At 47.4% G+C, this 26,284-nt stretch overlaps 1 long non-coding RNA gene across 1 annotated transcript; it reads right to left on the reverse strand.

The window, feature by feature from the left end:
• Nucleotides 1-6,273: 6,273 nt before the first annotated feature.
• LOC116981138 lies at nucleotides 6,274-25,764 on the reverse strand. Its single transcript, XR_004414175.1, has 3 exons — nucleotides 25,523-25,764; nucleotides 22,810-22,815; nucleotides 6,274-6,315 (listed from the first exon to the last, which is right to left on the reverse strand). It is a non-coding gene; the product is annotated as an uncharacterized LOC116981138 (long non-coding RNA).
• Nucleotides 25,765-26,284: the final 520 nt, after the last annotated feature.

Genomic DNA, 26,284 nt, shown 5'->3' on the forward strand with positions numbered 1-26,284 from the left:
CAACAGAAATTAATGCATGGCATCTTTCAGAGTTATTTTATATTGCATCATTCCAGATTAAAAAAATGAATTCAGAAACCCCAGATTGACAGGCCTGCATGCAACATTAAGTGACAGGAAAAATATAATTTGTAATTGGCCTAATGTGCGATGTGTGCGAATAATAGTAGCGAGCTTTGATTTGCCACATGCCCTTGAGCTTCCAGCTGCAGCAAAATGACACCAAAATTAACAAGCGTTCCGGCGATTAAACAAATTTAAGGACAGCACGATTTGCTGGGGTTGAGGTTGCTCTGAGATGAAGGTACTTTGCAGAGGTAGGTACCATCACAACCTTTGCAAACAGAAACAGATACAAACCGTTGACCATTTTAATTGGAGCAATGTTGCAGAGCCAGTCATCAGTAAAACAGGTTGGTAGAATGTGAATACCGGCACTATAAGCTGCCATGAAGGACGGCCTTCACTTTCTGGACAGGGGACGCCGTCCTGTGTGGTATGGCTGCCCAGCCTGCAGCTGTCTGTTTTTCATCTTTTTTCTTATTTTTAGTTAGTTGAGTGTTTTGTTTTTAGGAGTTCTAGCCTTTTTATGTGGGGGGGGGGGGAGGGGGAAACTGCTTTCTAGGGTCTCCTACCTGGTCGGAGAGGCAGCTTTTCTCTGGGCTGCACCGTCGACCCATCCTCGCGGCCTACCAGCAGGGCTGGAGCGGCGTTTCCTGCCGGGGACCGCCCAGTACCTCGGCTTCGGCGGCGGCACAGCGCTGGAGCGCTATCGCGGAGCGGAGAGGGCGATGCCTTGCCCGGGTCACCGCGCTGGAACTCCGGTGAGCTGGCAGCGCTGATTGAACATCGCGGAGCTGGGGGTCTGTGGAGCGGCCAGCCGCGGGCGGCGGCGCTGAACTTTACATCAGGAGTCTGGGATCTCGCGACGAGATCGCCAGTGGTGGAGCTCCATCCGACGCGGCCTTGTTGGCTTCGGAAGCCGCGGTCTCCGGCAAGGGAAGCGGCCGTTCCAGGGTTCCCATGCCGCTGAGAGGATTCTCCCGACGCTGGAGCACCATCACCCAGCAAGAACGGCCTGGAACATCGGGCCTCCGTAAAGGCAACTGTGGAGGTCTCAATAGGCCCGACTATGGGTGGACATGGGATGGGGACATAATGGGAACCATTGTAGGGGATGTTTTATGTTTATATTTCTTTATTATTGTTATGTCTGTATTCTTTCTTTATGTGCTGCATTGGCAAGAAGCATTTCACTACACCTAGGTGTATGTGACCAATAAAATAACCTTTGAACCTTTGAACCATGTCACCATGTGTCTTGACTGGATGCATTTTGAGTGAACCGCTTGTGCAAAAGCACAGGGAACTCTACGCAGAGGGAGAAAGAAAGTATAAGAACTATTGTCCCTCTAGGCACATTCCCATGTTTCTTACACTTATAAAGTGACACAGTGTGGAAACACCCTTCGGCCCAGCTTGCCCGCACCGCCCAACATGTCCCTTCTACACTAGTCCCACCTGCCTGCGTTTGGCCTATATCCCTCTAAATCTATCCTATCCATGTACCTGCCTAATGGTTTCTCACACTTTGCAATAGTCCCTGCCCCAGCTACCTTCTCTGGCAGCTTGTTCCATACACCCACCGCCCTTTGTGTGAAAAAGTTACCCCTTAGAATCCTATTAAATCCCACCCATCCACATTGTTCCAAGATTTCTTGCAATCCTGGAAGCTGGTTTGGAGCATTGTTAATGAGAGGCCTTTGATCTCACCCAGTTCCCAGAATACGACTGATGCAAGATGCAGGTAGATGCAATCGGGGAAAGCTATGAGGGTAATTTATAAAGAGACAGTGTTACTCCCTGGGCACCTGATCGAAACAGTGGACCTTATTCAGGTAGCAATGAGTGTGAAGGTGTGTGCAGCAGGGGGTATATTAATATTTATGTAGCATTAAACAGAAAGAAATATTTGCATATATATAGCTCTGTAACATGTGTCGCAATGTCACAATGTACTTCCTCAAATTAATTACTATTTTTGGACCTCAGTGAATCATGCTGGTAAATGTAGAGCCATTCTACGAATAGTAAGATCCCACTGACAATTTAAAGATGCATGACCAAATTAATCTTTTTCAAGCATTGCCCCACTTGTGAATATTAATCCAACTGAATATTCCCAGGTGCATCTGCCAAGAAAGTCTTGAGCGGATTAAGTTTTCATCTGCGTTAATATATCCATCCATCCACAGTGCTCTATTCCCTGGTAAATCAACTGAGTTCTGAGCCATTGAGAGCTGGAAGGTCTATGGTTCAGGTCCCTGGTGGTGGTGAGTTGGGTAATCTCAACCTGAGCAGCAGGTAGGATCTTTACCACGAGTTTCAATACCTCCAGCCAAGGACTTCTATTCTTAATACACCCCATACACTCACGGCCAAATTCTGCTCTAACACGTTTGCAGATAACACCGTTTTGGTAGGCCGGATCGCAAACAATGAGACAGAGGACAGGAAGGAGATAGGAAGCTTAATGACATGGTGTCAGGACAACCATTTCTCCCTTATTGCCAAATGAAGGAGCTAGTTATTGACTTCAGGAAGCATGGTGGACTTCATGTCCCAATCAGCATCAGTGATGCCGAAGTGGAAATAGTTGAGAGCAGCAAATTCCAAGAGGTAAATATTACGTACAATCTCTCCTTGAACAACTACATTGAAGCTACAGCTAAAATAGAACACCCCAATGACACTACCTCCTCAGGATAAAGATGCATCATAGAAAGCATACTAAGACACAAAGTACTGGAGTAATTCAGCGGGTCAGGCAGCATCTGTGCAGAACATGGATAGGTGATGTTTCAGATCGGGACCCTTCTTCAGACTGCTGCATTTTAAAGTGTCTGTTTGTACGTTCTCCCCGTGACCTGCGTGGGTTTTCTCCGAGATTTTCGGTTTCCTCCCACACTCCAAAGACGTACAGGTTTGTAGGTTAATTGGTTTGGTAAATGTAAAAATTGCCCTAGTCCAGCACTTTGTGTCTATCTTCAATATAAACCAGCATCTACTGTTCCTTGTTTCTCCATAGAAAGCATGTTGCCAGGTTGCATCACAGTTTTGTTGTGGATGTGGCCCAGTCCATCACACAGATCAGACACCTTCCCATTGACTCCATCTACACTTCACGCTGCCTCAAAAAAACAGTCCACGTGACCAAGGTTCTTTTCCACCCTGCCCAGTCGGGCAGAAGATATAAAAGATTGAGAGCATATACCACCAGACTCAGGAATAGTGTCTTATCACACAGAGAGTGGTGAATCTCTGGAACTCTCTGCCACAGAAGGCAGTTGAGGCCAGTTCATTGGCAATATTTACGAGGGAGTTAGATGTGGCCCTTGTGGCTAAAGGGATCAGGGGGTATGGAGAGAAGGCAGGTACAGGATACTGAGTTGGATGATCAGACATGACCACATTGAATGGCGGTGCAGGCTCGAAGGGCCGAATGGCCTACTCCTGCACCTATTTTCTATGTTATTATGTTTCTATCTTCTGTTATCAGATAACTGAATGGTCCTCCAATAAGATAGGGTAGAGTCATGATTTTCCATCCTACCTCACTGCAAACATTGGACTGTTTTATCTGGAACTTTTGCGTTACAATGCTGAGAACTATATTCAGAATTCTGGTATTTTACTCTTTGCTCTATGTGTTGTACTTCTGTTTGGCTTGAAACATAGAAACATAGAAATTAGGTGCAGGAGTAGGCCATTCGGCCCTTCGAGCCTGCACCGCCATTCAATAGATCATGGCTGATCATCCAACTCAGTATCCCGTACCTGCCTTCTCTCCATACCCTCTGATCCCTTTAGCCACAAGGGTCACATCTAACTCCCTCGTAAATATAGCCAATGAACTGGCCTCAACTACCTTCTGTGGCAGAGAGTTCCAGAGATTCACCACTCTGTGTGAAAAAAGTTATTCTCATCTCGGTTTTAAAGGATTTCCCCCTTATCCTTAAGCTGTGACCCCTTGTCCTGGACTTCCCCAACATCGGGAGCAATCTTCCTGCATCTAGCCTGTCCAACCCCTTAAGAATTTTGTAAGTTTCTATAAGATCCCCTCTCAATCTCCTAAATTCTAGAGAGTATAAACCAAGTCTATCCAGTCTTTCTTCATAAGACAGTCCTGACATCCCAGGAATCAGTCTGGTGAACCTTCTCTGCACTCCCTCTATGGCAATAATGTCCTTCCTCAGATTTGGAGACCAAAACTGTACGCAATACTCCAGGTGTGGTCTCACCAAGACCCTGTACAACTGCAGTAGAACCTCCCTGCTCCTATACTCAAATCCTTTTGCTATGAAAGCTAACATACCATTCGCTTTCTTCATTGCCTGCTGCACCTGCATGCCTACTTTCGACGTGATGGTCTTTACGTGATGGTCTTTACGTACAGTATTATCTAATTTGGTTGGATAGCATGCACACAAACGCTTTTCACAGTATCCCACAGTCAGCTTGGCCATAATAAACAAATAACAATACTAATAATTGTGATCCAATGATGAATCAGTGCGACCATAGCAACTTCCATTTGACATTTTAAACAAAAACATGCATGTGCTCCTACAAAATGTGATGTCAAAGCACATCAGGAGATACTAAAGAAGATAACCAAAATATTACAAAGGAAGTATATAGTGTTTAGAGGGATGTGGTTAGATGGACATCTTGGTCGTCATGGGCGACTTGGGCCAAAGAGCCTGTTTACATGCTATATGCTTCCATGCCTCTATGTCTCTAAGTAAGCTTTAAGCAGTGATTTGGAGGTGCAGGTTAGGGATGGAATTTCATTAGCTTTTTGGGAAGTCTTAAGGGCCTGTCCCACGAGCATGCGACCTGCGTGCGGCAAGCGCGACCAAACCGGAAGCGGGGGTCGCGCGGAGGTCGAGTGAGTGACGTACGCAGGAAGTTCGCGCGTGACATACAGCGTCAAGACGCTGTGTACGGTGTCAAGACGCTGCTTGTGCCCAATGAGGTGGTGCGTACGGCGTCGAGGCGGCTGCGGGCCGGCAGGCCGTTGCCGCACAGAATTTTTGAACACGGTCAGTTTTTCGGAGCCCCGCGCGATTTCGGGACCAGCCCCGCACAACTCCATACGGCTCCGGTGATCGAAGTGGGACCGGCCCCCCGAGGCCGTATGGCTCAAGCGACCACGTTAGGTCGCGCTTGCCTCATGGAGTCGCATGCTCGTGGGACAGGCCCTTAACATGGGCAGGACCCACACAGTGAATGGTAGGGCTCTGGGGAGTATTGTAGAGCAGCAGGATCTCGGATTGCAGGTGCATGGTTCCTTGAAGGTGGAGTCGCAGGTAGATAGGGTGGTCAAAAAGGCTTTTGGCACATTGGCCTTCATTATTCAGAGTTTTGCGTTTAGAAGTTGGAAGGTCATGTTGCAGTTGGACAAGGCGTTGGTGAGATCGCATTTAGAGAATTGTGTTCTGTTCTGGGCACCATGTTATAGGAAAGATGTTTAGTTTCCAGTTTAGTTTAGAGATACAGTGTGGAAACAGGCCCTTCAGCCCACCAGGTCCACTCCGACCAGCGATCCCCGCACATTAACACCATCCTACATCCACTAGGGGCAATTTTTACATTTACCAAGCCAATCAACCTACACACCTGTACGTCTTTGAAGTGTGGGAGGAAACCGAAGATCTCGGAGAAAACCTACGCAGGTCACGGGGAGAACGTACAAACAGACAGCACCCGTAGGTACACAAAAATGCTGGAGAAACTCAGCGGGTGCAGCAGCATCTATGGAGCGAAGGAAATAGGCAATGTTTCGGGCCGAACCCCTTCTTCAGACTCATCCTTCGCTCCATAGATGCTGCTGCACCCGCTGAGTTTCTCCAGCATTTTTGTGTATTTCGATTTTCCAGCATCTGCAGTTCCTTCTTAGACAGCACCCGTAGTCGGGATCAAACCCGGTTCTCCGGCGCTGTATTCGCTGTAAGGCAGCAACTCTACCGCTGCGCCACCGTGATCACCGGGCCCGCTTGTTGTCAAGCTGGAAAGGGTACAGAGCAGAGAATAATGTTTAGTGCAAGGTAAAGCCAGTAAAATCCGATCAAAGATAGTCCGATAGTAGTTCAGGACCGTCTCTGGTTGAGGTAGGATGGGGGTTCAGTTGCTTGATAACAGCTTCTCCATGCTTGGTTGCCGTCCAGTATTGAGCGCAGTTCTGGTCACCCCATTACAGGAAGGATGTGGAAGCTTTGGAAAGAGTGCAGAGGAGGTTTACCAGAATGATGCCTGGATCAGGGGGTATTAGCTAGGGAGAGATGGTACAGACGTGGATTGGTTTCTCTGAAATCCAGAGATCTGATAGAAATATAAACATTATGTGAGGCATAGATAGGGTAGACAGTCAGAAGCTTTTTCCCAGGATGGAAACATCAAATTCCAGAGGGTATAGCTTTAAGATGTGCAGAGCCTGGGATGCACTACTGGTCTTTGTGTAATCGAGGCAGATATAATAGTGGCATTTGAGACTTTTGGATATGGAGGGATATCAATTATGTGCAGACAGATAAGAGATGTTCTTGGCATCATGTTCGGCACAGACATAATCTGCTGAAGGGCCTGTGCTATAATGTACTGTTCTATGTTCTATGGTCTATGTATCTCCACTTCAGCACCATTGATATTCACTCGGACGTGTGCATTATTGCATTTTCTGAAGTCAACATCTATATTGTTTGTTTTGCTGACATTGAGGGACGGCTTGTTGTCTTGACCCCACGTTATTAAGCTCTATCTTCTTCCTGTATTCCACCTCATCATTATTCGAGGGGCTACGGATTCTAGGTAAGGATCTGTGTTGGAGATGCACACATATGAACACATGTTTTCAATAGGATGAAACTTGTGGTGTGACAATGTGCTGCTTTTTGCTGTAGGGAGACAGAGATGAGGTGTTGAACAATGAAAGTGTTCTTCAGTAAGAGATTAGTTTAGTTTGGTTTAGAGGTACAGCATGAAAACAGGCCCTTCAGCCCACCAAGTCCAGCCAACCAATGATCACCTGTTCACTCTGGTTCTATGTTATCCTACTTTCTCATCCATTCCTTACACCAGGGGCAATTTTCAGAGGCCAATTAACCTTTGCACGTATTTGGGATGTGGGAGGAAACCCATGCAGTCATAGGAGAATGCGCAAACTCCACACAGACAGCACCTGAGGTCAGGATTGAACCCGGGTCTTTCGTGCTGGGGAGCCACAGCTCTACCTGCTGGGCCACTGTGGGTCAATTGAGCCGAGTAAGGAGCAGGGAGAAGAATAAGGATTAACTCAAGAATGGTATTAGCTATTAATATATATTCCGGCCAAACGCAGGCAGGTGGGACAAGAGTAAATAAAAACATTGAAACATAGATAATAGGTGCAGGAGCAGGCCATTCAGACCTTCGAGCCAGCACCGTGATTCAATATGATCATGGCTGATCATCCAGAATCAGTATCCCATTCCTGCTTTCTTCCTATATCCCTTGATTCCTTTAGCCCTAAGAGCCCTATCTAGCTCTCTCTTGAAAGCATCCAGAGAACCGGCCTCCACCGCCCTCTGAGGCAGAGAATTCCACAGACTCACAACTCTTTGTGAGAAAAAGTGTTTCCTCATCTCAGTCCTAAATGGCCTACCCCTTATTCTTAAACTGTGACCCCTGGTTCTGGACTCCCCCAACATCGGGAACATTTTTCCTGCATCTAGCCTGTCCAATCCCTTAAGCATTTTAATATGTTTCTATAAGAATCCCTCTCATCCTTCCAAATTCCAGTGAATGTAAGCCCAGTCGATCCATTTTTTCATCATACAGTATGTCAGTCCTGCCATTAACCTTGTGAACCTACCCGCACTCCCGCAATAGCAAGGATTGAGGGAATGGGGCATCTTGGTTGGCATGGGCCGGTTTCTGTGCTGCATAACTATGACTCAATAAATAGTGGTTCCTATTGAAATGAGCATTTGAACTATGGAGGGCTGGAATAGGGTGTGGGTACATTAGCTGTGACAGAGCTGGGAGAACTTTGGAAAATTGCATGGCATTTTACATTAAACCCAACAATACCACAGTAAATTCCATTGCATCATTTTCTAGAATGTGGGAGGTTAAGGGGAGACTTGGTAGAAGTATATAAAAGTATGCGAGGCACATATAAGGTAGGCAGTCAGAACCTTTTGCCCAGAGAGGAAATGTCCCACTCTAAAGGGCATAGCTACAAGGAGGGAGGGGAAGTTTAATGGAGATATGCGGGGCAAGTTTTTTTACACAGGGTGGTGGGACTGAAATACATTGCTAGGGGTGGTGGTAGAGGCATTTAAGAGGCTTTTATGCAGGTACATGGAAGTGCAAGGAATAGTGGGATATGGATCATGTACAGGCAGATGAGACTAGTTTAATTTGGCATCAAGTTCAGCACAAACACTGTGAGCGGAAGGGCACGTTCCTGTGTAGTTCTACATAGGAATGAACTGCGGAGGCTGGTTTACAGATAGACACAAAATGCTGGAGTAACTCTGCAGGACAGGCAGCATCTCTGGCGAGAAGGAATGGATGATGTTTTGGGTCGAGACCCTTCCTCAGACTCAGTCCATTCCTCAGTACTGTTCTATGTTCTATCACTCATACAATTAATATTAATAATGATACCGCCAGATTCTTTGGTTTAGCAACAGTTAATTTACAATATCCAGTAAGGTGCTTAACGGTATTTTGTGTATTTAATCAGTTTGCTTTTTAGAGTACAATTCTAATTAGGCGCTGACATGGCTCTCCAGGAGTTGTGACTGCAGTCTCCCTCTACTGACTGCTTGCACACATTGGCAGAGTTAAACCCCTGTCTCACGGTGCGAGTCCACCCACGGGTGATCCCGAGTTAAAAACAAATCAAACTCGCGGTAATCACGTAGAATTAACGTAGCGGGAACGTCGGAACTCGTAACTTAGCGACTCGTAGCGCTAACGGCAGGCACTCGGGAAACTTGTTAACTCGTGAAAAATTTTCAACATGTTGAAAGATTTCCACGAGCCAAGTTCACTCTTGAAGGAAACATTTGAAGCTTTTAAACTCGTTGTAATACCGTAGTAGCCCGTGAGTTTACCGTAGTGACTCGTGAGTAACTCGTGGGTTTGGCCTGAGTGCCAGAAGGGAAATGTTGAAGATTAGTCAGATCTTAATGGAAATTTTTACAGTGATCTAACAATTCACTGTTAAGGAGCAAAAAGCACTCACCGGGGAACTGAGAAACGGTGGCAAAAAGAATGAACATTGCAGTGTGGGGAAAGCCGCATTGCGAGAGTTCATTAGTTCCCTTCAGAACTTTAACTTTTCACATTGAAACGGTGCCATGAATCCTTGTTAGGTTAATGCACTTTTTATGGAGAAGCAGATATATGGGACAGGTGTCCCGTCTCAGGATTTATATCTGACAAATTAACATCAGTTATTGAAGGCTGATGCGTTATACAGGGGATTTTCTAAGGCATCACTTTCCACCCAGTCTGTCCACGTTAGAGAGCAATTGGTCAAAACAATGTTGTAAATGGGAGGTTTTATTTTATATTTTTACAAATGGGAATTTTATAAATGTTATCTATATTACTAACCTTGACCGCTTTTGGCCCACTGTGCTGCGATTTTCGAGAGAACGCCGCCACCTACGGCCGTCATTTTTGGCCACCTCGATCAGAGCCCACTTCTGCCTTCCTGGACCAGAGTATTTTTCCCATCGATGAAAAATCAGAGAGAAATTAATGTTTAAAAAAAATTCACCATTCTCTCTGCTGCCCCTGCTGGAGGGAAGGGGAGGGACAATAAATCCAGGAAGTGGTGTGCCTCAATCAGTCTCTGCAAGATGGCGGTCACTCTGAGCTCTGAATGACACTGAACAAATGTCTACACAACTGTTAGTACCCTTAATGTGGTTTGAAAATGAAAATATGGTTAGTTTAAAGTAAAAAAAGCACTGCCTGCAAATGGTTGTTTGGGGGGTTTGGGTTGAAGTAAAAAGGCACTCTCTCTCTCTCTCTCTCTCCCCCTCCTCCCTCTCCCCACCTCTCTCTCTCCCTATCCCTCTCTCTTTCTCTCTCTCTCCCCTGTCTCTCTCCCTTTCTCTCTCTCTCCCCTCCTCTCTCTCCCCACCTCTCTCCCCACCCCCCCTCCTCTTTCCACCCTCTCCTCCCCCCCCTCTCTCCTCTCCCCCTCTCTCCTCACCCCCCCCCCCCCCTCTCTCCCCTCTCCTCTCCCTCTCTCCTCTCCCCCCTCCCCCCCTCTCCTCTCCCCCCCTCTCCTCTCCCCCCCTGCCCTCTCCTCTCCCTCTCCCCCTCTCCTCTCCCCCCTCTCCTCTCCCCTCCCTCTCCTCTCACCCCCCCTCTCTCCTCCCTCCCCCCCTCTCTCCTCTCCCCCCTCTCCTCTCCCCCCTCTCTCCTCTTCCTCTCCCCTCCTCTCCCCCCCTCCTCTCCCCCTCCTCCTCTCCCCCCTCCTCCTCCCCCCTCCTCCTCTCTCCCCCTCTCCTCTCTCCCCCCTCCTCCCCCCCCTCTCCTCCCCCCCTCCTCCTCGCTCCTCTCCCCCCTCCTCCTCCCCCCTCCTCCTCCCCCTCCTCCTCTCTCCCCCCTCTCCTCTCCCCCCCCTCCTCCCCCCCTCTCCTGCCTCCCTCCTCCCCCCTCTCCTCTCCCCCTCTCTCCTCTCCTTCCCTCCCCCCCTCTCTCTCTCCCCTCTCTCTCTCTCCGTCCCCCCCTAAATCCCCCTCCCCTCCACACACCCCTACCCCCTCCCTCCACCCTCCCTCCCCCTCCCTGCTCCCCACCTCTCCCCCTCCCCTCACCTCACCTCACCCCCCTCTCAGCACACCCTCTCTCCCCCCTCGCCCCCTCTCCTCCCTCTCTCTCCTCCCCCTCTCTCCCCCATCTCCCCCCTCTCTCTCTCTCCCCTCCTCCCCTGCATCCCCTCCCCCACCCTCCCCTCCACACCCCCTACCCTCTTCCCTCCCCCTCCCTTCCCGCTCCCCACCTCTCCCCCTCACCCCCTCTCAGCACCCCCTCTCTCTCCCCCTCACTCTCACCCTCTCTCTCTCCTCCCTCCTCCCCACCTTTCCCCCCTCACCCACCCTCCCTCTTCTCCTCCTCTCCACCCCCCTCTCCCTCATTGCCCCTCTCTCTGTGTCTCTGTCTCTCTCTCTCTGTCTCTGCCCCTTCTCTCTCTGCCCTCACTCTCTACCCCCTCCCCCCCCCCCCCCCCCCCCTCTCTAGATGTGACTGCAAGTTGGGGGCTATGCGTCAGTAGATAGGGTGGTTACGGGGTAAAAGGAGTAAATTAATAATATTAATATAATATCAAGGGGGGTAATTAGCGTGAGTGCGTGGGGGGGGATAGTTAGTGTGTGTGACGCTGCGTGCCGCCTTCCCCCCCACAACCGCACGTTGGGGGAACAGACTCAACGGGTCTGCACCTGGTCTAGTAAATTATAAATGGGAAGGAACTGCAGCTGCAGGTTAAATCCGAAGAAGGGTCTCGACCCAAAACGTCACCTATTCCTTGTACAGGGTCTTGGTGAGACCACACCTGGAGTATTGTGTACAGTTTTGGTCTCCTAATCTGAGGAAAGACATTCTTGCCGTAGCGGGAGTACAGAGAAGGTTCACCAGACTGATTCCTGGGATGTCAGGACTTTCATATGAAGAAAGACTGGATAGACTCGGCTTGTACTCGCTAGAATTTAGAAGATTGAGGGGGGATCTTATAGAAACTTACAAAATTCTTAAGAGGTTGGACAGGCTAGATGCAGGAAGATTGTTCCCGATGTTGGGGAAGTCCAGAACAAGGGGTCACAGTTTAAGGATAAGGGGGAAATCTTTTAGGACCGAGATGAGAAAAACATTTTTCACACAGAGAGTGGTGAATCTCTGGAATTCTCTGCCACAGAAGGTAGTTGAGGCCGATTCATTGGCTATATTTAAGAGGGAGTTAGATGTGGCCCTTGTGGCTAAAGGGATCAGGGGGTATGGAGAGAAGGCAGGTACGGGATACTGAGTTGGATGATCAGCCATGATCATATTGACTTGCGGTGCAGGCTTGAAGGGCCGAATGGCCTACTCCTGCACCTATTTTCTATGTTTCTATGTTTCTCCAGAGATGCCATCTGTCCCGCTGAGTTACTCTAGCTTCTTGATAAATGAATCGTTGGAAGCTCCTTCGTGGTGTGTTGCTATTCGTGGTGAGTTTTAAGTGTATTTGTACTAACCCGTGCTATTTGCTTGCCAAACATAGGAGGCGTTCAGTGGGGAAGTTCACAAAATAAGTTCACAAGTTCAAGAAGGAACTGCAGATGCTGGAAAATCGAAGGTAGACAAAAGTGCTGGAGAAACTCAGCGGGTGCGGCAGCATCAATGGAGCGAAGGAAATAGGCAACGTTTCGGCACGAAACGTTGCCTATTTCCTTCGCTCCATAGATGCTGCCGCAACCGCAAATAAGTTCACAAACAGCATTGGTAATTAAGACTAGAGTTATTTTTGTGTGTTTTGTAAAATAAATTAATTTCTGGTTCTGTACATCACAAGTATTCTCCTAAAAAGTTACCCACAACTTTATGTTGTAAATAGGTTGCTTTCGGTCCAGCAAAAACACATAACATAAGTCCTTAATGACATTTCTTAGAAACACAGCGAAAGAATGAGATGTAAGCTTATAACCATATAACCATATAACAATTACAGCACGGAAACAGGCCATCTCGGCCCTTCTAGTCCGTGCCGAACACTTATTCTCCCCTAGTCCCATCTACCTGCACTCAGATCATAACCCTCCATTCTTTTCCCATCCATATTCCTATCCAATTTATTTTTAAATGATAAAATCGAACCTGCCTCCACCACTTCCACTGGAAGCTCATTCCACACAGCCACCACTATCTGAGTAAAGAGGTTCTCCCTCATGTTACCCCTAAATTTCTGTCCCTTAATTCTCAAGTCATGTCCTCTTGTTTGAATCTTCCCTACTCTCAGTGGGAAAAGCTTATCCATGTCAACTCTGTCTATCCCTCTCATCATTTTAAAGACCTCTATCAAGTCCCCTCTTAACCTTCTGCGCTCCAGATGTAGATGGGATATGACTCCAATTTTTAATTAACCCCTATGCTCGTGTATTCATATATTTCCAATAAATTATGGTATCTACACCGGATGATAGTCTACCTTGCAATATAGGAAAACATTCTCATATTTACAATTAAGGGCCAATTGTATTTGGGTTTTTAATAAAAAACTAATTTTACCCGAGTTTAAATTGAAACTTGGGCCAGGCGCTGGGAAACCCTGGGACGCCACTGCTGAAGAGAACATCTGAGCTTTATCTTTCATTCAGAGGTTCGCGGGCGGGCTGGGGTGGCTGTAGGACTCTGAAAACTTTGTTTCCCAGGGCTGGGGTGAGTGTGAAACAGGTGGTTTCGGGGCAGATCTCCCCTATCAGCAATGTTTTGAGTCGCTAATTTTTATACAGTTTAAGTCGCAACGGTGGGACAGCTGCTCTGACAGACATACTGGGTGAGTAGAGAGACACACACTGCTATCCCTCTGCTCTACGGACCTTGCTGTCGGGGGAAAAATAAAGTTAATGTTCAATTTACCTAATCTTTTTGTTAGAGGTTAACCAACGTTTTGATGAGAGATAATTTAAGGGAATAAAACAATCTTACTAGACACAAAGGCTGGAGTAACTCAGCCAAGCCGGCAGCATCTCTGGAGAGAAGTGTCAATACGTTTTTTCAGTCTGAAGAAGGGACTCGACCAGAAACGTCACCCATTCCTTCTCTCCAGAAATGCTGCATGTCCCACTGAGTTACTCCAGCATTTTGTGTCTATCTTCAGTGTAAACCAGCATCTGCAGTTCCTCCTGACACAAAACAGCCTATGCATTTCAATGATTGATGCCAGACCTTGAACAAATGCAGTTCAAATGGACTTTTGAATGCAATTTTGTAAGGATTGTTTCTTGAAACAATCTGCTCTAAAAGTTTGAAGAAAGGAATTGCAGATACTAGTTTAAACCAAAGATAGACACAAAATGACAGACTAACTCAGCTGGTCAGGCAGCATATCTGGAGAAAAGTAATAGGTGATGTTTTGGGTCGAGATAGTTCTTCAGGCTGGGTCTTTTTATAGTGAAAGAAAAACTGCATGACAACATTTTTACCATGTGATGATTTTTCCACACGTCGGTAGACGTTGTTGGCTCACGAGTAACCCGGGAGAGGAACTTGGTACATCGCAGAAATGAGAAGTAAACGGCAAACTTAGACATACACGTGGGAACTTGTTTAACCTCATAATAATAATAATAATAATATCTTTTATTGTCATTGCACGTCAGTGCAACGAGATTTAGTATGCAGCTCCAACCGATGAAAAAGAAAAGTAAAATAAATAAATAAGCTGTGTGTCGTGACCATCCGAGGGAGACAGTCCAGGGGGGGATGGGGGGCACTCAGCAGGGCCGGTACAGAGCCGCTATAGCTCTTGGAATAAAGCTGTTTCTGAGTCTGGAGGTTCGGGCGTAGAAGGCCTTGTAACGTCTGCCGGAGGGAAGTAGCTCGAACAGTCCGTTACAAGGGTGTGAGGAGTCTTTATGGATGCTGACGGCCTTCCTGAGGCACCGTGTGTGGTAGATGCCCTCCAAGGCTGGTAGCTCTGTCCCAATGATCCTCTGCGCTCTGTGGATGACGCGCTGAAGAGCTCTCCTCTCCGCCTCCGTGCAGCTGAGATACCACACAGAGATGCCATACGTTAATATGCTCTCTGTGGTGCAGCGGTAGAACGTTGTCAGCAGCTGTTGGGGCAGACCAGTCTTTTTTAATGTCCTCAGGAAGAACAGTCGTTGCTGTGCCTTCTTGACCAGCGCAGCGGTGTTGGTGGACCATGTGAGGTCCTCTGAAATGTGAGTGCCCAGAAACTTAAAGCTGGACACTCTCTCCACACTTTCCCCGTAAATGGAGATTGGGGCGTATTCTCCATTATGGGACCTCCTGGAGTCAATAATCAGCTCCTTGGTCTTGGAGGTGTTTAGTGACAAGTTGTTACGTGTGCACCAGTCCGCCAGGTTCTGCACCTCCGCCCTGTATTTGTTTCATCACCGTTGGTGATCAGCCCAATCACTGTTGTGTCGTCTGCAAACTTCACGATGGTGTTGGTGTCGAATGCAGGAACACAGTCGTGAGTGAAGAGGGAGTAGAGCATGGGGCTTAGTACACAACCCTGTGGTGTGCCGGTGCTCAGGGTGATAGTGGAGGACAGGTGCGGGCCCAGTCTCACTGCCTGCGGTCGCTCCGTGAGAAAGTTCAGGATCCAAGCGCATATCGGCGAGCTGAGGCCTAGCTGGTGGAGTTTGGTGGTGAGCTTGGTGGGGATGACCGTATTGAATGCAGAGCTATAGACTGCATATAGTGAACATAAACTTGGAACTTGGAATCTCGTTGACAACAGTTTGATTTTTTCTTTCACTCGGGATCACTCGTGGGTGGACTCGTACCGTGAGAGAGGGCCATTGTTGCTGCTCCTGTTATGGATTCACATAGCGGATTGTCCAGACCTTTTTATTAATTTTATCAGATGGATCCACTGAGTTCAGTCTGGGTTGTATAACTCGAGCTCTTTTGTAGCAAAAGCTAAAAAACAAAACAAAAAAATGGTCTTTTGCTCCTATTGTTGTTCTCAAACAATTGCCTTAATTCTGTTTCTTTTCTTCTCCTGACAGTCTGAATCTGGGAGTGAACGGGGCTGATGTCCTCCCACAGGGCTGAAGGCTGCCAGGAGCATCCTGCACTGGGTACTCTGGTCCATTGCTTCCTCCCACTTGCCCAGGCTAATTGTGCAGGCTTCATGTGCTCCAGCTGTAGTCGGCTAACTTCGAAATCCAAGCACCCTCCAACCTGGCAAGTTCCACAGTTGACAGCACCAACAAAGTCAGCATCAAGGATTCCCTTCCTTCCTTCCCTCCCTCCCTCCCTCCCTCCCTCCCTCCCTCCTTTCCTCCCTCCCTCCCTCCCTCCCTCCCTCCCTCCCTCCCTCCCTCCCCTCCCCCCTCCCCCCCCTTCCCCCCCTTCCCCCCTTCCCCCCCCCTTCCCCCCCCCCTTCCCCCCCCCCCTTCCCCCCCCCCTTCCCCCCCCCCTTCCCCCCCCCTTCCCCCCCCCTTCCCCCCCCTTCCCCCCCCCCCTTCCCCCCCCCCCTTCCCCCCCCCTGCCCCGCCCTTCCCTTCCCCGCCCTTCCCGTTCCCCCTGCCCTTCCCTTCCCTTCCCGCACAACCCAATTCCTACCTCAGTGACAGTACACTGCAGGCAACCTCTTGCACTTCCATGGACTTGGCACTAATGTCTTGTTTTATCTTTCACTGTTTTGTATAATATATGTTCAGTGTGTTGTAATATTCTATGTGCCTGCAATGCTGCTGCAAGCATGGTTTTAATTGTGCCTGTACTCCACCATACCTGGCTTAACTTGACTTGACTTTTGTACCAATGGAACTGGGCTCTGTGTATTCGCAAAATCCTCCTTTATGTACAGAGACATAAGAGACTGCAGCTGCAGAAAACTGGAGTAACAAGTTAGCTGCTGGAGGAACACAGCATGTCGGGCAGCATCTTTAGATTTTAGACTTTAAACTTTAGAGATACAGCACGGAAACAGGCCCTTTGGCCCACCAAGCCTGTGCCGACCAGTGATCACCTCGTACATTAGCCCGACCCTACACACGAGGGACAATTTACAATTTTACCGAAGCCAATTAACCTACAAACCTGTACATCTTTGGAGTTTGTGAGGAAATCGGAGCACCCGGAGAAACCCACATAGTCACAGGGATAACGTACAAACTCCGTACAGACAGCACCCGTAGTCAGGATCAGACCTGGGTCTCTGCCGCTGTAAGGCAACAGCTCTACCGTTGCACCACTGTGCCGCCCAACAGTGGAAGCAAAGGAATGGTCAATGTTTCAGGTCAACAGTCCTCTGTTTAAACTGGCTAAAACTGAATCAGCTCCTGCTGACTGTAATTTCCTGATGAGCAGTTTTGGCTAGCCATATAATAAACTATATACTGTAACTCCCACAGTGGGAAGTTGTTTTATCACTGACTAACAATGCAAAGGAAACTACAATTTAATGTCAAAAAATGTTAAATGCAAAATCCTAACAGCTAAAGTTAAACAAAGTTTAAAAAGAGATGAACCATAAAGCCCTCAATACTGTAATGCAAGGTTGTGTGATAAGGCTTTACAGCCCCGGGTTCGCCAGATCTCAGCTAGTGGATATGATATATATGTCCAAGAATATATCAATAGAGCCAGCAACTATGCATCCTGTTGGCAGATGTCACCGCATGCCCTCCCCCTCATCCAAACCCCACCGCCACACCCCAGCCCCAGCAGACCACATGTCCTGCTTCGACAGAGGCAGAATGCACAGTGGCAAACATGGTGAGAGCAGGGCGGCACGGTGGCGCAGCGGTAGAGTTGCTGCCTTACAGAGCCGGAGACCCGGGTTCGATCCTGACTACTGGTGCTGTCTGTACGGAGTTTGTACGTTCTCCCTGTGTCCACATGGGGTTTCTCCGGGAGCTCAGGTTTCCTCCCACTCTCCAAATACAAGGTTAATTGTCTTTGGTAAAATTGTAAATTGTCCCTAGTGTGTGGGATAATGTTAGTGTATGGGGATCGCTGGTCAGAGCAGACCAGGTGGGTCAAAGGGCCCATTTCCATGTTGTATCTTTAAACTAAACTCAGCATTGTAAACCCATGCTGCCAGTTCTAGGTTTATTAACTTCAATAGCCAGGCATCTAAGTGGTTTCTGATAACATGATTTTCTACGCTCAAATACTACAGAACAAATCTGTCACTTGATCTGATCACATAACAACACCAATAGTGTCATTAACGGGGTAAAAAAAATCAAACTGCAATTGCTGGGATTCTGAAATTGAAACTGAAAATCTGGACACCCTCATCAGGTCAACATCCGCATAGAATGTAGAACATAGGAAAGTACAGCACAGGTACATGGCCCTTCGGCCCGCAATCCCTGCTGACCATGATGCCAAATTAAACCAACCTCTGCTGCCTACACTTAATCCATTATCATAATTCCTTGTTCATGTCCCTGTCCAAGTATCTCTTAAATCTCACCATCATGGCTGCCTCACCAACCCCCCCACCCCCCAACCCCCTCCCCTCCCTTCCCTCCACTCCACCCAGCCAGTATGTTCAAGGTGCCCACCATTCTCTGCAGATACCATTGGTCACAGACCTCCAGTCAGAGTAACATCACTCCACCACTATCCTCTGGTGTGGGAGGCACAGTGCTGCAGCGACAGAGTTGCTGCCTTACAGCACCAGGGATTACTGATTATGACCCCGACTATGGGTGCTGTCTGTACGGAGTTTGTACATTCTCCCTGTGATCTGCGTGGGTTTTCTCCGGATCATAAGGTCATAAGGAATAGGAGTAGAATTAGGCCATTCGGCCTATCAAGTCTACTCCGCCATTCAATCGTCTACCTCTCCCTCCTAACCCCATTCTCCTGCCTTCTCCCCATAGCCTCTGAGACCTGTACTAACCTGTTGACTCATAACATGAGTGACACTGATCTACATCCTCCCTCGTAAAGAATTAAATGTCAGTACAAAACCATTGACTAAATAAGGCATGTATAGCAGTTCATAATTAGCTGGAGGAAAGTCAAACATAGCCCGGGTACTTCACGATGGGCTTGCAAACACGACCAGCACATGTGCCATAAAGACCATCTCCGTTTTTCCCCACCTAGGGCTGGTGGCTTCACAGGTGACGGAGACTGAACCAGCATTCCCGGTGATGAAACAGGGGACTGTGGCACAGGCGGAGGGGGCGTCGCCACTGGCAAAGCAGCCGCTCCAGAAGTGGTTGTTGTGCTGGTGTAGGCGGATCAATGCCGCTGGGCACGGACGGAAGTACACTTGTACGGTCTGGATAATACAGAGGTGGAGCTGGCTCATTCACAGGCAGGATAGTTGTCTGTTACGCCTGTAGGTGCCGCCATCAGCACTGACCAGATATGAGTGTGGCTCAGAAGCAGTTCCAGAAATAACACCGATACGGTCAAGGCCTTTGTCAGTTTGCAAACGAACCACCTGCCCCTTGGTTAATGGTGGAAGCGGCCTACTTGTTCTGTCATACCACTGTTTTTGAATGTCATGCTTTTGTTGTAACCTGGACTGGACTTCCGATGGTGGAACCACCTGTGGGATCAATGCCTGATCTGCCACAGGCACCATGGCTCGGGTCTGCCTCGACAATAAACGTTGAGCAGGTGAACCTAAAATGGGGTCGCAGGAGATGTTGCGTGTTGAGTAGATCCAGGAACACGTCAGAATTAGCTCTGTAGGAATGTTCCATGAGCTGTTTGGCACTCTTGACAGCCCGCTCAGCTAGCCCATTCGAATGTGGATATTCAGGGCTGCTGATGATGTGGCAAAAACCGCAGGGTGCAGCAAATTCCTTGAAGTGTTGGCTGGTAAATTGACTGCTGTTATCAGATAACAGTATGCCCGGAGCTCCGTGTACTGCGAAATGGCGAGCAAGCTTCGAAACTACCCCGCGAGAAGTGGGGCTCCTAATAAAATCAATGCCAAACCATCCTGAATACGAATCGACAAGTACCAGGTAATGCTTGTGTGCCATTCAAATATGTCAGTTGCCACTGTAGACCATGGGAGGGCAGGAGCTGGATGTGAAAGAAGTCGTCGTTTTTGTTGATGAGGTGCCCAGCTGTTACACACTGCACAGGACGCCACATTCTCGGTGATGTATTCGGCCATTCTAGGCCAGTAGAACATGTTTCTTGCCCGTAGGACGGTGGCTTCAGCGCCTGGGTGCCCTGCGTGGACAGCGTTAAAATACTTGCTGTGCAGCGAAGCAGGGACCACAGTCTTATGTCATTTTACAATAATGCCATCCTGCAGCACTAGCTCATCGCGGATGGCAAAGAAAGGCCGAACAGGCAGCGGAACGCTCTAGTGCTTGTCTGGCCTTCATGACGGAGGCGAGCGACCATAGAGTATTGTCAGCAGCAGTGTGGGCAACCAAGTCCTCCACACTGGACGAGGGAATAAAAAACACAGTCATTACGATAAAGTCATCATCCGGCGAGGACGGACCCTCGCAGGGGCACGCGAGTGAATGTCAACCAGGTGCATATCCTTACCACGTTTGTAGATCAGAACAATGTCATATTTTTGAAGCTGCAGCAACATCCGCTGTAGGCCCCCTGGAGAGGCATAAATCGGTTTGTTAAAGACACTGATCAGAGGTTGATGGTCAGTTTCAATCGTTATCGTATGTCTGAAGATAAAGTCGTTAAATTTCTTACAGGCAAAAACAACAGCCAGCAGCTCTTTCTCAATTTGGGCATATCGTTGTTCTGTGTCAGTCATAGTGCGCAAGGCTTAGGCAACAGGCTTATTGCCGCTACCGTCATTTTGAAGACATGCTGCACCCAGTCCGTGTTGTGAAGCGTCACAAGTCAGTGTGACGGGTCGTTTAGGATCAAAGTAAACAAGAGTAGGAGCATCTGCTGCTTAAGAGTGTCGAACGCCCTCTGCTGTTGCTCATGCCAGGTCCAAGCAGTGTATTTGTGTGTAAGCTGGTGCAACGGGACTGATATTTCACTAAAGTCTGGAATAAATTTGCTCAAGTAGTTAACCATGCCAAGGAATCTCTGCAGACCGAGCATGTCTGTGGGTGCTGGGAGCTCGTTGATGGCACTGGTTTTCGCTGGATCCGTTTTTAGGCCATCCTTAGTGAACACATGGCCTATGTATTTCACCTCACTGACCCTGAATTTGCATTTTTGAGGGTTTAGCTTGATGTTAATGGCCTTGGCGCGATCCAGGACCTTTGTCAGATTAGCATCGTGTTCTTCGACAGTTCGTCCAGCAACGAGGATGTCATCCACTACAATGGAGCATGGGTAACCTGCAAACAACTGCTCCATAGCTTCACTAGCAGAGCTTATGCCAAAAGGCATGTGAAGAAATCTGTAACGCCCGAACTGTGTGCTGAAGGTGGTTAACTTGGAGGAGTTGTGTTCCAGCAAAATCTGCCAGAATGAACTCTTGGCATCTAGAACAGTGAATACAGTTGCCTCAGCCATCTGCGCTGCAATCTCGTCCACAGTGCGCATGGGATAGTGAGGTTGTTTAATGGCTGTGTTTATGTCCTTAGGATTGATACAAATCCGTATTTCATCCTTATTCTTCTTCATTGCCACAACCATGGTGGAGACCCAATCCGAGGGGTCAGCGACGGGAGCAATCACACCTAGAGACACCATTCTGTTGAGTTCACTTTGAACACGGTCCCACATAGCATGGGGGAATCTTGTGAGCTGGACGGACAACTGGAATTACCTCAGGGTTAATGATAATTGTGTACTTAACAGGCAACCTACCCAGCTTGTCGTCAAACAATGTATTGTATTGTGTCAGGATTTGTTGGCTAAAGTCACAGGTTGGAGTCAGATGACAAACAGAAGGGCTGAAAGAGACAAGTCCCAGGTGTTGACATGCGTTGGCATCCAGTAGAGACGGCACATCCTCACGAACAACATAGAAACTCAGGTTGTGGACAGCAGCGTAGCTCGACTTGACCGCTAGGGTGTACTTGACTTCCTGCAAATGGGAGAAGGGAGGCAGCCGTAGGAGTGACAGTCTCCGTTTTTCGTAACTTTTTCAACACAGCGAGACAGATCACGTTACATCGGGCCCTTGTGTCAACTTTCAGATAAAAGTTCTTGCCGTTAACAAGCAAAGCGATCTTGGGGTCTAGTTGTTTTTGCTTTAAATCAGACAAGGAATGCACATCAAAGTCAAAACCTTCGCTATCAGCCTGCAAATCTGTGGGAGCTGGTTGAGAGCATTCTGAGAGCAGGTTCTCAATGCCAAGTGAATTTACAGATTGCCTTGTTTGAAATCTGTTGCTACACGAACGACAGCATCTGAAGAAGTGATTCCGTTTGTTACAAAATCAACATAATTTTCCATACGCAGGGCAATGGTCACGAGCAGCGGCATGCGAACCCCCACAGTTAAGACAATTGTCTATTAGTCTCATGATAGAGTTGTCGGGCACTTGAGATGAACGGCGAGAGATTTGATAAGACATGCGGCAACATTAATTTCAGCAGAGTGCCCCAAAACATTTGTATGAGCGTCAGCCATTTCAGCAATGTGACAGCAGTTTTCAGCAGTCTCTAGAGTAAGCTCAGCATCCCGCAGTAACTTGCCGTGTAATTTATCATTGCGGACACCATAGACCAAACGGTCACGGACTAGGCTGTCATATATATCCCTGAAATCGTATCGTTTAGCAATGTGCTTCAAGGCACTGACATACATCTCCACAGGTTCTCCCTGTCTCTGGCTTCGGGAAAAGAACAAATGCCTCTCCATGACCAAGTTAGTATGTAATCACATAACTGTCGGAATTTGCGTAGTAGGCAGTCAGGGTCTCGGATAGATTCAGCAGGAGCAATCTGGACACCAGCCGGGTCAAATCTAGCGGGTTCATAATGAAATCTTCTGGCATGTCGAGCTGCTTCTGTGCCTGCCAGCTTAAGAAGAATTGACACTCGAACACTGGGAACAACAGTAGGGTGAGCTGCTTCAATGTAAATTGAGAAATCCTCTTCAAATACGCACCACCGTTCTGCGAGGTCCTCGTCAAACACCAGGATCTCTGATTTTCTGAAAGCAGAAGCCATAGCAATATATACCGGAGAAAACAACAAACTAACATATATGCAATATAATTAAGCATGGAGTGAGTCCGTACACTCTGACACCATAGAAACATAGAAAATAGGTGCAGGAGTAGGCCATTCGGCCCTTCGAGCCTGCACCGCCATTCAATATGATCATGGCTGATCATCCAACTCAGTATCCTGTACCTGCCTTCTCTCCATACCCCCTGATCCCTTTAGCCACAAGGGCCACATCTAACTCCCTCTTAAATATGGCCAATGAACTGGCCTCAACTACCTTCTGCGGGAGAGAATTCCAGAGATTCACCACTCTGTGTGAAAAAAGTTTTCCTCATCTCGGTCCTAAAAGATTTCCCCCTTATCCTTAAACTGTGACCCCTTGTCCTGGACTTCCCCAACATCGGGAACAATCTTCCTGCATCTAGCCTGTCCAACCCCTTAAGAATTTTGTACGTTTCTATAAGATCCCCCCTCAATCTTCTAAATTCTAGCGAGTACAAGCCGAGTCTATCCAGTCTTTCTTCATATGAAAGTCCTGACATCCCAGGAATCAGGACATCCCAGGCACCACGTTGAGCTTCTGCTGCAAGAGTAACTTAAGTCACGCACAGTGATTAAGATCCACAGACTTTATTAACGTTACTGCATAGGTATCTACATGTTAGCACGTAACTCCAAAATGAGAAAGGGCAGAGAAGCTTTCTGTTAAACTTGTGGGCGTAACTACAAAGTATGACTCATAACATGAGTCACTGATCTACAATTGGCTTTGTATAAATGTAAATTGCCCCTCATGTGTAGGATAGTGTTTATGTGTGGGGATCGCTGGTCCATGTGGACTCGGTGGGCCGAAGGGCCTCTTTCCACGATGTATCTCTTAGCCTAACTAAACTAAACTCTGTCTTCTATGACAAAGTCAACTTTGATTTTATATAATGAAAACAAAACATTGCTTCGGGTCAAAGACTCTTAACATTTCAGTCAAAAATGCCTTAATCAAAAATGACGAACTCTGATTCTCTCTACACAGATGCTGCCTGACCTGCTGGGTGTTTCCAGTATGTTTTAGTTACAATAATATTGATTGTAAAATCTAACAGTTTCAGTCACCCATGACTATCGTTTTAGATCAAAGCAGTTGAAAGTCCCACTAATGACTGCTGTTGGATCTTGCATAACTAAATCTCGTTGCACTGACGTGCAATGACAATAAAAGATATATTATTATTATTATTATGACTGTTCGAGAGAGTTAGATTTAGCTCTTAGGGCTAAAGGAATCAAGGGTTATGGGGAAAATGCAGGAACTGGATGAACAGCCATGATAATATTGAATGACTTACTCCTGCACCTATTTTCTATGTTTCTATGTTTCGAATACTGAATGCCATGAAAGCAATGCTGGTGAACATACAACACTCATCCAGCTATGAGCCACTGTTAGTCACTGGCACAAAGACATTCAAACATGAACACAAAATCACTTTGCTCCACATTAATACAATGTTGTTTTACAAATTCAAGATTCAGGATTCAAGAGAGTTTATTGTCATGTGTCCCTGATAGGACAATGAAATTCTTGCTTTGCTTCAGCACAAAAGCACATAGTAGGCATGAGATTCACGTCCTGTCCACTCTTATATCCACTAGGTATAATCTGTCTGAAGGGGTACAAAATTTAGTTCAGTTCAGTTTAGTTTAATGTCACGTGTACCGAGGTACAGTGAACAGCTTTTGTTGCGTGCTGACCAGTCAGCAGAAAGACAATACATGATTACAATCGAGCAATTTACAATGTATAGATACATGATAATGGAATAACGCTTAGTGCAAGGTAAAGCCAGCAAAGTCCAATCAAGGGTGGTCCAAGGGTGACCAAAGAGGTCGGTAGTAGTTCAGGACTGCTCTCTAGTTGCGGTAGGATGATTCAGTTGCCTGATAACAGCTGGGAAGAATCTGTTGCTGAATCTGGTGGTGTTCGTTTTCACACTTCTATACCTTTTGCCTGATGGGAGAGGGGAGAAGGAGGAATGGCCAGGGAGCGGCTCGTCCTTGACTATGCTGCTGGCTTTGCCGAGGCAGCGGGAGGTATAAATGGAGTCAATACAAGGGAGGTTTGTTTGCACGATGGTCAATATACAGTGTACATTGTGTCCAGAGAGGTTCATTAAGAAGATGAGAGTCACTGAGTGATGTTCATCTTGAAGGACTTACTATTAAATAAAAATAATCTTAGATTACATTTCCATTAGCTCAAACCTGTCGATTGCAATTGAAAAGACTTCTCTGGGAAAGAGCCAGTGACTGACTAATCTAATGCACTTCAATAAACACAGGGGATTCTCCTCTGGCATGGACAGTAACTTTCCATCTGACCCAGAAAACTGTAAGAAAAAGTCCCTCACTGTTTGTTGGGGAAAGTCAGCAGGTTGCAGAGGTAAATGGAAAATAAATTAGTAAATGAAGGAAAGAGAATTACATCCTGTACCATGTGTCAGGCAGTGAGAGTGCTTGGTAGCCATGCCAAAATTCCTAAAAGCTGCTAATAGAGAAAAGAGAATGCGTTCCAAGAACTTTGAGGAGACCATTCAGATTCAGGCTCAAATGCTTATTGTCATACACATCAAGGTTCCTTGTTCGCATGAAAACTGCATACATTGTATGGGGATGTTGGCAGGACTCAAGAGCCTTAGCTATAGAGAGAGTTTGAGCACGCTAGGACTCTATTCCTTGGAGTGCAGGAGGATGAGAGGTGATCATTTAGAGGTGTACAAAATCATGAGAGAAATAAGTCGGGTAGACACACATAGTATCTTGCCACGAGTAGGGGAATCAAGAACCAGAAGAAATAGGTTTAAGGTGAGGGGGGGGAGGGAGTGAAGATTTAAGGGCAAATCAAATCTGAGGGCTAATCTTTTCATGCAAAGTGTGGTGGGTGTATGGAACGAGCTGCCAGAGGAGGTAGTTGTGGTCGGTACTATCACAACATTTAAGAAACATTTAGACAGTTACGTGGATAGGACAGGTTTCGAGGGATATGGGCCAAATGCAGGTAGGTAGGACTAGGGCAGATGGGACATGTTGGCCGGAGTGGGCAAGTTGGGCCGAAGTGCCTGTTTTCATGCTATGACACTATATAGTAAAGACAAATACAATGATAAATCTGGCAAGTGCAGAATTGTGCCAGATTAGTGTATTGATCCACTTTCTCATCCAATCTCTACATTCTGGGGGGCAATTTTCTGAGGCCAATTAACCTGAAATCCTGCATGTCTTTGGGATGTGGAAAGAAACCAGATGAACCCAGAGGAATCACATGTGGTCACATGGAGAACGTGCAAACTTCATGCAGACAGCGCCCGAGGTCAGGATTGAGGTGGGACTCTAGCGTTGTGCAGCAGTTTCTCTGCCAGCAGTGCCTTAAGTCTGGGCATTGAATCTC

Source organism: Amblyraja radiata, chromosome 1 (genome assembly GCF_010909765.2).
Source record: "Amblyraja radiata isolate CabotCenter1 chromosome 1, sAmbRad1.1.pri, whole genome shotgun sequence".
In the NCBI taxonomy this organism is placed as follows: Eukaryota; Metazoa; Chordata; class Chondrichthyes; order Rajiformes; family Rajidae; genus Amblyraja; species Amblyraja radiata.